The following is a 15,139-nucleotide window of genomic DNA, read 5'->3' as shown; positions in this document are numbered from 1 at the left end:
ACAATCGCCTTATGGACGTCGTCGATCTTGCCGATATGCTGATAGAGCTGTACAGAATTGACTTCAAGTCTCAAAACAAGTGGTACATGTGAATTTTCTTTTTCTTGTTTGACCTTTCCATTGTAAATGGGTGGATCCTGTATCGCAGGTATCTCCCTACTGGATAAAACCCATGAAATTGTTGCAGTTAAAAAAGGACGTTGCACACGCCTTACTGTCTGGCGCATCCTCAGCAACAGTAACGAACCAGTAAAATGATAATGATAAAATGATAAACCAGTAAACGAAGCTCTATCCCAAAAGAAAAGAAAATATAGCTGCCACCCACCAGTTTCGCCAAGACTTGACGGCCAGGAGCGCTTTCCAGCTTGGATAGACAGCAAACAGAGGTGCCAAGCTTGTGTTCAAGCCCACTCCAAGGTGAAGTGTGAAGTGGCTTTGTGTTTCAGGCTAAACCATTCTGTATTTTCTTCACTTTCATCAATTAAAGTTTTTCCTTGACATTTCGTTGCGGAGTGACCTTTAATAAAGCACAGAAACAGGCGCGGAGTATTTCCTCTCTTTTTCAATATTCAGGCATCGAAAGGTTAAAATCTGTAAGTGATGCTTAAAAAGAAATGCTTAACTGGTGAAACTTTACCTTATTTTACCAATTTTACCTTATTTTATCAATTTTACCTACCGAGTTTTTATTTTTTGGTAATTTTACTACACTAAGCTCTTTATTATGTTCCAGTGCCACGCAAGCTGCGGAGAAGGAAAAAAAGGAAAAGAAAATAGCGGTGTCAGCCATCTCTTGTTTTTCAAGCCAATAGATTTTCGTTTTTGTTCAAGCCAAGGGACTGTAAGTTTTCTGCATATGGTCACAGGCCAAGGTCTTTCCAATGGTGACTTTTGTGTTTCGATCTGACCTCATTTTTAGGGGGTTTCGGATATTTTTCGTTACTTTAGTAGATTCAGGGTTTTGTTCTTTAGTACATCCGTAGTTTGTTCTTTAATAGATTTTTGCTTTGTTCTTTACTTGATTCTTGGTTGTTGTTTTTTTCTTTACTTGATTCATGGTAAGTTCTTTACTAGATTCATGGTTCACTCTTTTTTTAACTCTTTATTTTACGAGAAAATTTTTTGAGCAATTTTTTGGCTCGTTTTTTTTTCAGTTTGTTCGTTTAAATGTGTACATTAATTCTTTGTATATATTTTTTTCTTTTTGTTAATTTTTATATCTATTCTTATCTATTTCATTCTATTTTTTCTTATCTATGTTTTCTAGCAGTACAGTTTTTTAGTTCATTAATGTCCGTGAACTATTTGTCCTCCCTCTTAACCCATGCTTATCTCCTACCCTGATGCTATAAATTTGGATAAACTTGAATAAATCCAATTTATTTTGATTTACCAATGTGTATTATCACTAAATCTTATCTTCAAAAAAGAAAAGCCTCATCTCTAATACCTTCTTTTAAAACACTACTATCTATAAGATTCTATTTCATCAGTGTAAGAAGATGGCAGCACTAAACAATGGATGCGCTTTATCTTGTTTTTACTCGTGAGATCAAACGACATTTTTACGAGGATGAGAGCTGGGTGAACTCATCTATCCGTTTGAATCTGCATTTTCGTACTTTATTTGTCGAATGGAAATGCGTTTAGTCCTCCTTTTGTGCATACCTCGTCGAACTCACTTCCCTCGTCGAACTCACTGTGCATACCCTCGTCGAACTCGTCGAAACACTCTTTTTCAGCTCTGCTTCGAGACTTGAGTAGAGCTGAACTTGTATCGAAGTTCTTATAAAACTGATCAAATTATGTCAAGGGTTTCTGAGAGTTTTTGGAAATTTTGAGGTTTTAAAATAGTATTTTCTTTTTTTTTTGTTCCATAAAAACGGCATGTAATTAAGTATTTTGAGGTTAGACCTTACCAAAACCCTTGGTTTTCCTTTACTTATTATTTTTTTTTTTTTTTTTTTTTTTTCCAACCAGATTATGTAAACTGGTTGAAGCATGGATGAAATTTACGTTTAATTTTCTATCTGACTTGAGTGGCTGGTTGAGGTGGATTTGTGTTTTCAGTATGCGTTTACCTAGATGGCAAAATCCGTCTTTTTATTGAATTAATAGTTACTCAATAAGGACTGGCGGTGAATAGGAGCTCAACTGCCATCGTCGTTAAAATGGGCCGTACGGCAAAACTTAAAATGTCGTGCGGCAAATGTCGTACGGCATTTGCCGTAGGTTAAAATGTCGTACGGTAAAACTGGCCCACAACTTCAAGTGTTAGTGTGCCAAAAATTCAAACTGAGCTCATTATTGGGCTATTAGTGGATTACAAATGGGCTATTAATGTGCCAAAACTCAAATCAGAATTAGAAAAAAATTGATGAGCAGACCTCTTTTTAACAAATTTAGATGGATTCCTTAAGAGACTCTTATTCGACTCATTGATACCTTTGGTAACCCAAGATTAGACCTTTCCAAGTCACTTGCTTCCTTTGAACTTGATTTCTGATTTTCTTAATGTTTTTGTGACTGTATTTTTACATTTTCGTATTATTAAAATTTAGTATGTCAATTAGATAGTATACTACTTCATCCTGTGAGACTTAGATGTAAAATAGATTCATTAGCATATTACGAAATGTTTTAAGAGGATATGTAAACGTGGAAGGGTGTCCCAAATCCTTCCCATGTAGAGAGAAGGGGTGGCAGATTGCGCTTCAGTGTTTGATCTGAAAGTTCGGAGATCACGTAGATTTAATAAGGATTGCCCCATATTTTGCCAGAATTTTTTGTCGTGTTACTATAGATTTTCCAGAGTGATTGCAAACACTCTACAACACTGTTAGTAAAAAAATTTGGGTGTTAAACCCACTTGACACAATAACTAATCATATTTCATGAGCTTCTGTTTGTCCACAAAACATTTTACTTCATAATTATCATCTATATTGGTGTTGCATGTTATACGTACAAGACTTTTGAGACACTGGTCAGCCGCAGTTGAATGTTTGATAATCTTTGCTAAATTTAGGTTTTATGAATTATCTCCCCTTTTTTACGCAGTAAGGTTTGTTTTGCCAGCTTGAATAGTCTTTCTAAAAAAGGTGTAAAACATCTTTCAATTCACACGACACATTTAAAAAGGCCCTCCAGTTTTTCGTTTGCTCCATGGCTGTCCTAGTGACTTCCAATATCATGTCAAAGCATGTCTAGGCCCTCTTTTAAAGCTTCTCAGCTCATCCTAATCGCCAGATAGAAGTCAAGAAAGTTTTTGGAGCTAAGTACGTCAGTTTCACTGAGGCAATGAACCACATTTTATCGGAGTCATTCATATTCAATCACTGTCCAACTGCAACTGCACTGTTCACTGTCCAACTGCAAGATGACTTTCTGCATTTTGGCTGACAAAATTCCTGAAGGTAATTCTGGGAGCTGGAACTATTGAGCAATCTCTGAAACAGGTTGGCAAAGTGAGACTGAAACTCAACTTGAAACTGAGTGTATCTATGGATGCATTTCATGTTCTTTTTCTGTATTGTTTCTCTCTCATTATCTGTCAGTATAGCCGCTGTAGTTTTCAGATTGGCATTAGCCTGTATTCCTGCACGGACGTCGGTTTCTGTGAAATTGCTAATTAATTTATAAGCTGTGTGCATTAGCCTGGCCACTATAATTATCCCTAAGTTTTGTGCATTAAGTACAACAATGAGAAAGGTAGCTCAGTCAAGAGGGAGAGGCATGAATTGAGAATAAAACACAAATCAAATTTGAAGATAACTTGAAAATACGGAAGACTAGGCTACCTGAATTACGAAATCAGATTTACGGTAGGAATTGTTGGGTCTCCGCATAGATCATTCTGGTAAGCTCTGTTTTGGGGTCATCCCGACAAGTTGTGAGTCTTGATTCTCTCGTAAGCTAAAAAATATTGTAAACTCCGAAACCAATGTTCTGGCAGTTTCTCATGTTTAAATTCCAGAGATCTCCTGGCTAAACTTCTAGTTAGTCTATTAACAATCTAGTTAGACTGTGACAGGAAAAAAATATTTTAGCGGGTTTCCTAAGCAAAGACAGGTTTTCATAAAATCAATTCTCCATAGAACTGTGAAGTTGTACGACAGTTGTTAAGGGAGAGGGCGCCAATGGATCTTTCTGTGCTCTGGGGATTGAAGTTTCGGAAAATACATTTAAAGACCTTTGTTTTGCATAAATCCCCAAGTTCTTCAGACTTCAATGGTAGGGGGTCAACACGGGGGGAGTGTAATTACTTTCCCCCCCATTTGAACTAGGAGTTCACCAATAGAACAGTTTCTAATTTTTGTAAATTAATGCTAAAGCTTAAAAATAATTCACTATATTAGCTACTGCAGAGATGTAGTTCCAGAGAGTCACAACATGCACATTGAACTAACTTGGACCTTAGGGAAACTTAAACTTAGGGAGACTCTTTGAATGACCTCGTATCTACGCCCAACTTCTAACTTAAATGGAGACAGAAAACTAGACTATTGTATGATAATTTATAGGTTTAAATCGTGTCTCGAACCGATATCTGTTTGCACCTGTTCTTTTTGTTGTACCAAGTCTTGTAAAGCACTAGACACGGCTGTCCTTGTTTGAAGTAAAAGCTGCGTATGCTCTGAATCCTTGAGCTTAGCCAAAACTAAATTACAACAAAGTTTATCTCGCAATATGGAGATACTCTTGAATCGAAGGCTATGTATTATCAAAAACAAAATTTCAACCTCCAAAAAACCTAAACAGAATGAAAACTAGGGATGAAAGAAATATAAACCTCCATTTCATGGCAACTTAGGACAGGAGAGGGCTGCCCCGACGGGGCTAATTCAACATACTGTACTACAAAGACATTAAATAATATTAGACGAGTTTCTAGTTTCAAAAAGCAACAAGGTGGCCTTGCTCTCATCTGAAAGATCGACTACGGTACAGGAGAAGAATGATTTGACTTGTCGGATTTGAAGTAGGATTGAAATAGCTACGGTAGAGATGCTGCTTGAAAAATAAAACTATTGTGCCCGATGTGCTGCTCCAGAGGCTCCAAGTGCTGTTTCAGAGTTTGCTCCTGGAGGACAAGCTGCCCTTTCCTTGCCTTTTTTAGGTGCCTCCTCTGCTCAGCACTAATCGACATTTTGAAATTGCCATTTTGTTCAAACTAGTCAAAAGGCCTAATAACGATGTTCCAAGGAATTCCATGCCCCCTACAGTTGTATATTATACAGTTCGCCCATTCTTTACATGCAGGATTTTTCGCTAGAAAAAGGAAAACTGTTTTATTCTGTGTGCATCCAAAAAGCATAAGGGTATTAAGATTAAACTTTGGTGAATGTTGAGGAGTATGTTAAACTAATTCAAAAGGTACTATGTACATCCAGTCTATCAAATAGGAGGATCTGCAATTTATAACAACGGTAGAGGTTATTAATTTGAAACTGTCAGGACATGTTGAGGGGTTTTAGAAATTGGGGGAGGGCTACCATCCCCTCCCATACATTTTTAGCTGCCCTCCCTAAAAAGTATTTGTTCAAAATTTTGAAATAACCATCTTGTTCAAAATAGTCTAGAGGTCAAGTAACTATTCCTATAGAGATGACATGCCCCTACAGCTGTTGAAAGGGATGCCGAACACAATCAAAACACACTATGTTCATCCTGGTTGTAAAAAGGGCGTATACATCTAAGGAAAGGCTGAGGGTATTAAGTTGAGACTTTCAGGGCATATTGAGGGGTATGTTGAAGCAACCAGCCCCCTATTTGCGCTTTTTTATTCTCCTCCTTTTCAAATACCCCTCCTGTAATTTGTCCTTTTTCAAAGGCAGGATTTATCAATAATAAAGGGGAGAAAGGGGATGTTAAACTAAATATAAATCTAATATACGCCGCCCCCAGTCCCTAGGACAAGTGTTCTAGGCTATATAAGTTGCACATGGTTTTATTTAAGGCTGGTTATTGAGGAAAGGGGGCTTGTTTGATCCTGAGTCTCCAAAAAGGCAAAGAGTATTAAGGTAGAACTTTTAGAAAACATTGAGAAGGATGTCAAGCAAAATCAAAATACACTATATGCAGGAGAGTTGTCAAAAGGGCACAGCAGCAATATCTAAGGAGAGCTTAGGGTATTAAGTGAAACTGTAAACGCATGTTGAGGGGGATGTTGAAAAGATATCGAAGGCCAACCATCCCCCTCCTTTTCTTTCTCTTGTAGATGCCTCCTTAAAACTGATAGAAATTTTAAAAAGCTATTTTATTCAAAATAGTCACAAGATGCCTCCAGGGATGCCATTTTCTCAGAGAATAAGGGCATTAAGTGAAATTTCGGGGAATTTTGAGGGGTATGATGATCTAAATCAAAAGACATTACGTGTAAAACAAAAAGGTAAAATATAATGTTGGTTATCCCCCTCATGCACGGAACAATTTCCGTTCTTTTGAGTTTTAATGTTGCTTCGTACTTTCAGGGGAAAAAAAAAATTAATTGCTGAAAAGCATAACCAACTCTAAGTTGAAACTATTAACAAGCGGCTGATTTTGAATAGTCAAAAATAGCCAGTATCTTATTTTTCTTTATCCTGAGCCCGAGTAATTCCAAGTCAGTGTTTTTGTAATATTCATTCATATAATGGAAGTTGGTTTGTATTTTAATTAAAATTTGGAAAACATTGTACAAAATACTCTTTAATTACAATTTTTGTTATTGAACTTTGGCAAAACCTAAAGTTAAATTGAGCAAAAAAACTGATCAGAAATATCGAAATCGATATATCGATTATTGAACATCGAAAATAAAAACATTGATACATCATTTAGTCAGATTAATTAAAAAAAACTTTTCCACAAAATAAGTTTTTCAAAGAAAAGTAAAGAACTCCATTAAACAAAAAATGAGCAAAAATGAAATCAAATAATCAACCAGGCTTGAAACTACCACAAAACACTATCGATAAATAAATGAAACCCAAAAAGAACAGAAATCACAATAATTAACCGAGTCAAACTCAAAACGAAAAAAAATTAACATTAGTTGGACGCAAAACTCCTAGGCCATCCTAAGGTCTCAACAAAATTTGCACTTAACTGATAAAATTTTCAATGTTTTTACTTTTATAACTTCAATAACTCAAATAATTTTAACATTTTGGTGACTATATATCAGTATATGAATTTTAGACTTACAATGCACATTCATTTATACTTTTCTCAGTAAAGTGCAAATTTTTAAAGAATTAAAAATTAAATCGAATATTGATGTCAAACTTAAAACAAACAAAAATTACTTCAAGAAGGGGTGCAGCTACCCCCTTCTCCCTCCTCTAACCGTAAAACTTCTAAAGCCTATTTTATGATTTGCAATTCACCGAATACAAGTTATACTATGCATGATTTTTATATTTATAATTCTGAAAAAAAAAATGAAGTGGATACAAAAAACTTGAATTGCTGAGTTTCCAAGGATTAAACTTATTATATTTTTAATATTCATTTTATTTTTATTAGTTCTTTCCAATCATTTTGATTATTGTAAAGATAAATTTTTTATTTCTCGTCAAAGTTTTGAAAAACAAGCAAACTGTTCAATATGCAAATAATTTTCAATAAAGTACTGAATAATTTTATCCTTAAATTACGCATATTAATTTGAAACTCCTGGGATATGTTGGAAGGGGTGTATTACTTTGTTTTATATTTAATTTAATTTTTCATATTTAATTTTTATTCAATTTTTTTTATTTAATTGTTTTTTATTTAATTCTTTATTTAATTTGTATAATTCACTAAAAAAGCAAAGTTCAGTAAAAAAAGAAATCAAAATTTAAATTTTTTTCTAATCCCGCTTTGAATTTCACCTTGGACCCTACCTCGGACTTCGGATTCCCCCGCTTCAGATTGGTCTTGTTTCGGAATCCCTTTTCGGATGAAGTCTTTATGCGGATGAAGTTCAGACAGGCAAAAGAAAGAAGACAATTGAAAAATATAAAATTAGGAAGACAATGAGAAAACTACTTCAGAGCCCTTCTGAGTCATTACTCCTTCAGAGCCAGTCCTTCAGAACCATTACTGTTGCCTAGAGCGTCGAATTGACGCTGCAGGTCTTTTTTACAGTGACACGTAGCAAACCTGTCACCTAACCTTACAGCAGCGGGGATTAATCCCAGGGTCCTGTATTGCCACGCAGAGCAATGCAATATTTAACATTATATTATCACAACTTATAGTTACTTATATTTATAGTTTATCACAACTTGATAGTTACTATTCACGTATACAGGGGAGTAGCTCCAGCATTATATATATATATATATATATATATATATATATATATATATATATATATATATATATATATATATATATATATATATAAACCGGTTTGTAATTGTGAGCAATTTCTACCGTATGTGGATCAAACTTATAAGCATATCGTAACGGGGGATTTGTCCATTATAAAGCATCGTGATCTTCAAAAGATAATGAAAATGGGGGCTAAATTCCGTCTTTCTTACCACATAAGGCCAGCAGATATTCTTAGGGGATTAAAGAATGATTTAAACGTATTTATTGATAATTGGTGCAAGAAGGAGAAATTTACTAATGATAGATTTCAGAATTGGATAAATTTGATTTTGACTAGTGTAAGAAATAGCATGTATAGAATTAATCCTACAGATTCTTTGAAAAAATCAATATTTTATAATGCCAATATGAAACAAGCAATTGCTAATTTACAGAATGAATTTATAATTGTACCAGTTGATAAAGCTAGAAATAATTTTGCCATAATTTGTCAGAAACTCTATTGTGATATTTTATCAAGAGAGTTACAAACAACAAATACATACGAACAGGCCCATATAGAGGAGAATAGTTTAATTGAAAATATAGAAGAAAGAATTTTGAAAAATTTCAATATTAAAATAAATGATGATGACAAACAGTTTCCTTTCTTATATTGGTCGATAAAATTTCACAAAAATCCACCAAAACCACGTTTTATTGCTGGGGCAGCAAGGTGTCCAACCAGAATTGCGGCTACTGATCTATCTTTAATTTTAGGAGAAATTAGAAATAAATTTAAAGCATATTGCTCTGGACTTAAAAAATTTTCTAACTTTAACCCATATTGGAGTGTTAATAACTCGTTACAAGTGATAGATTCTTTGGTGAATGATTTCAGCTAAAAGAGTCGATTAATTTTATTTTAATACTTTTTATAAAAATTTGTCACTAAATTTAGTATTCGAAAAATTGAAAACGGTGATAAATAAATCTTTTCTTTTGTCTAATATCGGATTTTTGAAAATTGATACTTTTAATAAAAAAGACCGATGGACGAATTTCTTTAGAAGCACTATTAATTCAAGATGTTATAGCTTGGATATGGTATGCGATTTATTGGAATTTGTTCTATTTAATACATTTATAAGATTTAGTGGGAATTTATATAAACAAACTGTAGGTATTCCCCTGGGTGGGAATGCAAGTCCATTCATAGCAGACCTGTTTTTAAGCCAATTAGAATATGAATATATGATAAATAAAAATAGCCCAAGCAACGTAAAATATAACCTTTCAAATAATAAAAGATATCTGGACGATCTCTTGGTAATAAATTGTGCAGAGTTTATTGAGATTTCAAAAAATATTTATCCACAAGAGTTAATTCTTGAGCCTAGCTATGGGATGGGACACTCCGACCATTTCTTAGATTTAAATATTAATATTTCAAATAATAATAAATTAGTTTTTAAATTATATAATAAAACGGATGATTTTAATTTTAAAGTAATTAATTTTCCATATCTTGAAAGTAATATACATTCAAATATTACTTATTCGGCTTATTATTCCCAATTATTTAGGTATGCAAAAATATGCAGTAATTACGCAGATTTTAAAATTAGATGTAAAAAGCTGAGCGAAAAACTTATCTTAAGAGGTTTTTCTGCCAAAAAAATTAGTTGGCAATTCAAAAAATTTAGTTTCATGTATCATGAACTCTTAAGTAAATATAAAAAAAATTATAAAGAAATACTGAATGATATTTTAATATAATATCTCGCAGGTTGAGTTTCTAGGGGTTTCAAACAAACTTGAGGATCTTTAAATTGGTAATTGGTTCCAGATACCAATGAAAGATACATCTGGAAGTGTCTTCGTTTGTTCCGTTATGGTCTCTCAGTGACCTCTGGGATTTGATTGTGGAAGCATTGAAACACTTTTTGTATGTAATTTTTATTAGCTTGACTAGTTTGCAGGTATTTCACAGGTTTGACCTGACATAGGGTTACCATATAGATCTTATGGTAGAGGCGCCACCGTGCTGGGTAAAGAATGTAAAGCCTCGAAACTCGTTAAGGCCAGTGGTATTCTTCTGATGAGCCCTAAATGGAAGGTTTTACTTGGAAATATTTTGCTAGATTTAAGGTGCTTTTGCTGGTAATTTTACATCGACTTACATTTATTGATGACAACTTTGCATGGATTTGGACTTTTCTATTTGGTTGATGGTTTGGGTATACTGTTTGGTCCTAGGTAGTTGGATGGATGTGTAAGGTGAGAGCCTCGTTCAAGTGCACATTTGTCTCAATTGCTGGATTAGGACTACAGTTTTTTTTTTTTTTTTTTTTTTTTTTTTTTTTTTTTTTTTTTTTTTTTTTTTGCCAAGTAATTACCTCTTAAACATAATATATATATATATATATCTATATATATATATATATATATATATATATATATATATATATATATATATATATATATATATATATATATATATATATATATATATATATATATATATATATATATATATATATATATATATATCCAGCATTTTTTATCCAGCATCCAGCATGTTTATTGGGGGGGGGGCAAGAAAAGTCCGTATCCAGATAGTCAAGGGGCATGGGGTGTATAATAGTTGTTTCTCCCAATTATTGGAGGGAGCAGCTGCCCCCCTTGCCCCCCTCAAAACAACGCCCCTGCACATATATAAACTAAATAGTTAATAGATAGACTATATAGTAAATAGAGCGAAAAACACTTTAGAGTTCACAAGTAAAACCAAAAAATCATTTTTGGTTTTACTTGTGAACTCTAAAGTTTACAAGTAAAGTTCACAAGTGGGGGGGTCGGTGTGGGGGTGTGTGTGTGTGTGTGTGTGTGTGTGTGTGTGTGTGTGTGTGTGAGTGTGTGTGTGTGTGTGTTGTGGGTGGTTTTGGTGTTGGTGTTTTTGTGTGTGTGTTTGTGTTTGTGTGTTTTTGTTTTTGTTTTTTTTTGTGTGTGTTTGTGTTTATGTGTGTGTGTTTGTTTGTGTGTTTGTGTCTTTGTGTGTATGTGTGTGTGTATATGTTTGTTTGTGTGTGTATGTGTGTGTGTGTGTGTGTGTGTGTGTGTGTGTGTGTGTGTGTGTGTGTGTGTGTGTGTGTGTGTGTGTGTGTGTGTGTGTGTGTGTGTGTGTGTGTGTGTGTGTGTGTGTGTGTGTGTGTGTGTGTGTGTGTGTGTGTGTGTGTGTGTGTGTGTGTGTGTGTGTGTGTGTGTGTGTGTGTGTGTGTGTGTGTGTGTGTGTGTGTGTGTGTGTGTGTGTGTGTGTGTGTGTGTGTGTGTGTGTGTGTGTGTGTGTGTGTGTGTGTGTGTGTGTGTGTGTGTGTGTGTGTGTGTGTGTGTGTGTGTGTGTGTGTGTGTGTGTGTGTGTGTGTGTGTGTGTGTGTGTGTGTGTGTGTGTGTGTGTGTGTGTGTGTGTGTGTGTGTGTGTGTGTGTGTGTGTGTGTGTGTGTGTGTGTGTGTGTGTGTGTGTGTGTGTGTGTGTGTGTGTGTGTGTGTGTGTGTGTGTGTGTGTGTGTGTGTGTGTGTGTGTGTGTGTGTGTGTGTGTGTGTGTGTGTGTGTGTGTGTGTGTGTGTGTGTGTGTGTGTGTGTGTGTGTGTGTGTGTGTGTGTGTGTGTGTGTGTGTGTGTGTGTGTGTGTGTGTGTGTGTGTGTGTGTGTGTGTGTGTGTGTGTGTGTGTGTGTGTGTGTGTGTGTGTGTGTGTGTGTGTGTGTGTGTGTGTGTGTGTGTGTGTGTGTGTGTGTGTGTGTGTGTGTGTGTGTGTGTGTGTGTGTGTGTGTGTGTGTGTGTGTGTGTGTGTGTGTGTGTGTGTGTGTGTGTGTGTGTGTGTGTGTGTGTGTGTGTGTGTGTGTGTGTGTGTGTGTGTGTGTGTGTGTGTGTGTGTGTGTGTGTGTGTGTGTGTGTGTGTGTGTGTGTGTGTGTGTGTGTGTGTGTGTGTGTGTGTGTGTGTGTGTGTGTGTGTGTGTGTGTGTGTGTGTGTGTGTGTGTGTGTGTGTGTGTGTGTGTGTGTGTGTGTGTGTGTGTGTGTGTGTGTGTGTGTGTGTGTGTGTAACAGACAACAAAAACAACGTTGCAGAAAAAAATACACACTCAAACAAAAGACTTTTGACGGAAGTCTTTTGTTTCTTTTTAGTTTCAGTTCAAAAAGTTAGTTTTTTTGTTTGTGTGTTTTAGCACTAAATCCTAAATCCTAAGTTCCTTTGAATTCCAAGTTTCAATGTTATTAGGATTATCAAATAAATTATGCTCTTTATTGTTCCCAATCGCTAGGGAGGCTGCTGCATACGTGTCTGTTATAAATAATAGTGGGATAAATTGATTGAACCTCTGTAGTAACATGTTTTAAGCGTCTTCAAGCCAGAATATTTGCTTTTACCGCGTTATTCCATAGGAACTAAATCTAAATTCTAGGGAAGTTTTTGGATTGTTCTCGCAGCATGGTGGAGATCCTTGCCAAAATATCTTCTTTTTTTTATTTCGCTTCAGTTTTTCAATTGACCAAAAGGCAACCTTGTTTTTTTCGTGATAGTTTTTAAATTTTATTTCGCTTTTTTATCAAACGTATGGTTCCTTAATTTACTTAAACAGGTAATCAGCTGTAATCGAGATCTGAAAATAATACCTCTTTTTACTTTAAAATGACATGCCAGCTATAATAGGGAAAATAAAATAACAAGGTAGTATATATCATGTTTCCTTTTCTTGATTCAATGTATAATTCATAATAATTACCTTATGTAATTAAGCATATGAGTAATTTGAAAACGAAAGTAAGGTTTGGATCGTCCCTACTCTTTCATTATTTATCACCCACATATTGTACATGACATTAATTTCTGAAGATTTGATCAAAATTTTTAGGTATTTTAAGACACACTGTGCATTTAATGAAGTTAATTTTATTTTAATTGCTCAAAAGATCCGGGTTGCAGCGGTAGCTAGCAACCTAGTAAGAGACGTACAGTAAAAATACATTAAAACAAATCTAATCCCGGAAACTCAAGAAAGAAAAAAAGGATTTATGTTGAGTGGTGAATTTTTGTAGAGACAGTGGTTAAATAAAACCTTAATAAAGGGGCTTGGTGCTGCGGTGAGTTGTTAGTAGTAGTAGTAGTAGTTAATAAACATTTTGGAGAAAAGACCACCATCCACAGCGAAATAAAACAAAGACTAAGAAAGAAAAAAAATCGCAATTAATCATTGCATTATCCCTTTGTTTTTGGAGGTTTCTCCGAATTTTTTTTTCGACGAAAAATCGAGTTCTCCGTAATCTACTTCAAAATTATTGGAATAAAATTAACGATTTGTGTTTCGTGCTGATGTTCCTGTATTTGCGAATTTTAATTTTTTGGGAGATTAAAGAGACACCCATTTTCTTTCAGGAAATCCCCAAAAATTAAGGAATAGTGGAAGATCTGCGATAATTGAAAAATAACCTAAAACCAAAGTTAAAACAGCCTTAAGCTGCTTTCACATTACATATACAATTTTCTATAATAGGTGGCTAAGTTATGTTACATCAAATAAAGCCCTTCAATCCATCAACAGCATCACAAGCAAAATATTCAAAATCAAAATGTGAAATGGAGTCATAGATTCAAGCTCAGATACAGCATAAAAGTATTTTTAAGCAGAATTTTAATTTATTTTCAAAATGTATTATTTGAATAAGTCAGTGATTATAGTCAATATAGTTAATGTATAGTAATATAGTCAAGGTAATATTCTTAAATCTCTTCTTAGGACCTTTCTCCGAAGTGTTGTTCTGGCAACACTTTGGATGGGGAAACTGACAAGAGGCAGCTGCAACACTTCACCTTACCAAGGTAACGTAAATCTAGTTTATTTTTCATAACACTAATAACAACAAAATAGTACCTCGGAAGAAATATCTATTTTGTTACTTCAATATGACTCTTAGCATTGCCTACGCTACGGGCAAAATTTCTACGTAAGTTTACATATCATAATAAGAATTTTTCATTTATGCTAGTGTGAATGAACCATAAGCTTCATCACTTCATGAAAGTTCCGGTAAGGCTTCATCGTTAAAATAAAAAATTACGTTTAGTTAAAATGACGTTTAGTTTATTACGTTATCATAGTTGCTGCATTCACAGCAACCTATAGTAAACAGCGGCGCTTACGCGTAGTAACCAAAAATTTTAAAACAGCTTTTTTAAGAAAAAAAAACTGTCAATCGAGGAAAAATTGCCATTTGAAATATGATTCAGCAATGGTAACTATGGTTTCGATTAATCTTAATGGTAAAAGCTTATTACGAAAACAAAATTTTGGGAATTTGAAAGATAGCCTAAAAACGAGAATGGTGCTGGATATTTCGGCCCAGGAAGGCGTCATAACATCTAACCGTCAAGAGCACTAACGCCATTTCGTCTACAAGATCCGTCATAACATTGATAAAAAAAAATCCGTCAGAACCACTAACCGTCATAACATCTAAAATTTTAAAACTTTAGTTTTTTTGGGTTTAGGGGGGGGGGGAGAAAGGTACCTAGGTCAGGTTACACATTTAATATATGCTATGCTTTACCCCCACCCCCTGATGTGCAAATATATAGCCGAAATTTTTTTTTAAACCGTTATATGCTTATTACTATTATATAAATTTATAATTTTTTTTAGATGTTATGACGGTTAGTGGTTCTGACGGATTTTCCTTTTAGATGTTATGACGTTTAGTGCTTGTGACGTTTAGTCGAAATGGTAGCACCCATTACGGCCCCCTACCTGTAAAAGTACATCTTTTTAATCGCAATTTTAATCGCCTTACACCCC

General features: G+C 34.6%; 1 long non-coding RNA gene across 1 annotated transcript in view; it reads left to right on the top strand.

The window, feature by feature from the left end:
* The first annotated feature begins 730 nt into the window (after nucleotides 1–730).
* Nucleotides 731–15,139, top strand: part of LOC148949169 (uncharacterized) — a 142,210-nt gene continuing 127,801 nt past the window's right edge. The window contains exons 1-2 of the long non-coding RNA XR_016142102.1: nucleotides 731–844; nucleotides 14,084–14,166. This is a non-coding gene — a long non-coding RNA (uncharacterized LOC148949169). The remainder of the gene's footprint in view (nucleotides 845–14,083; nucleotides 14,167–15,139) is intronic.

This window comes from Artemia sp. Qi Xiang Cuo, chromosome 8 (genome assembly GCF_049724085.1).
Source record: "Artemia sp. Qi Xiang Cuo chromosome 8, ASM4972408v1, whole genome shotgun sequence".
Classification (NCBI taxonomy): domain Eukaryota; kingdom Metazoa; phylum Arthropoda; class Branchiopoda; order Anostraca; family Artemiidae; genus Artemia; species Artemia sp. Qi Xiang Cuo.
The sequence above is the reverse complement of the archived record's forward strand: the minus strand, read 5'-3'. Positions and strand labels throughout refer to the sequence as shown.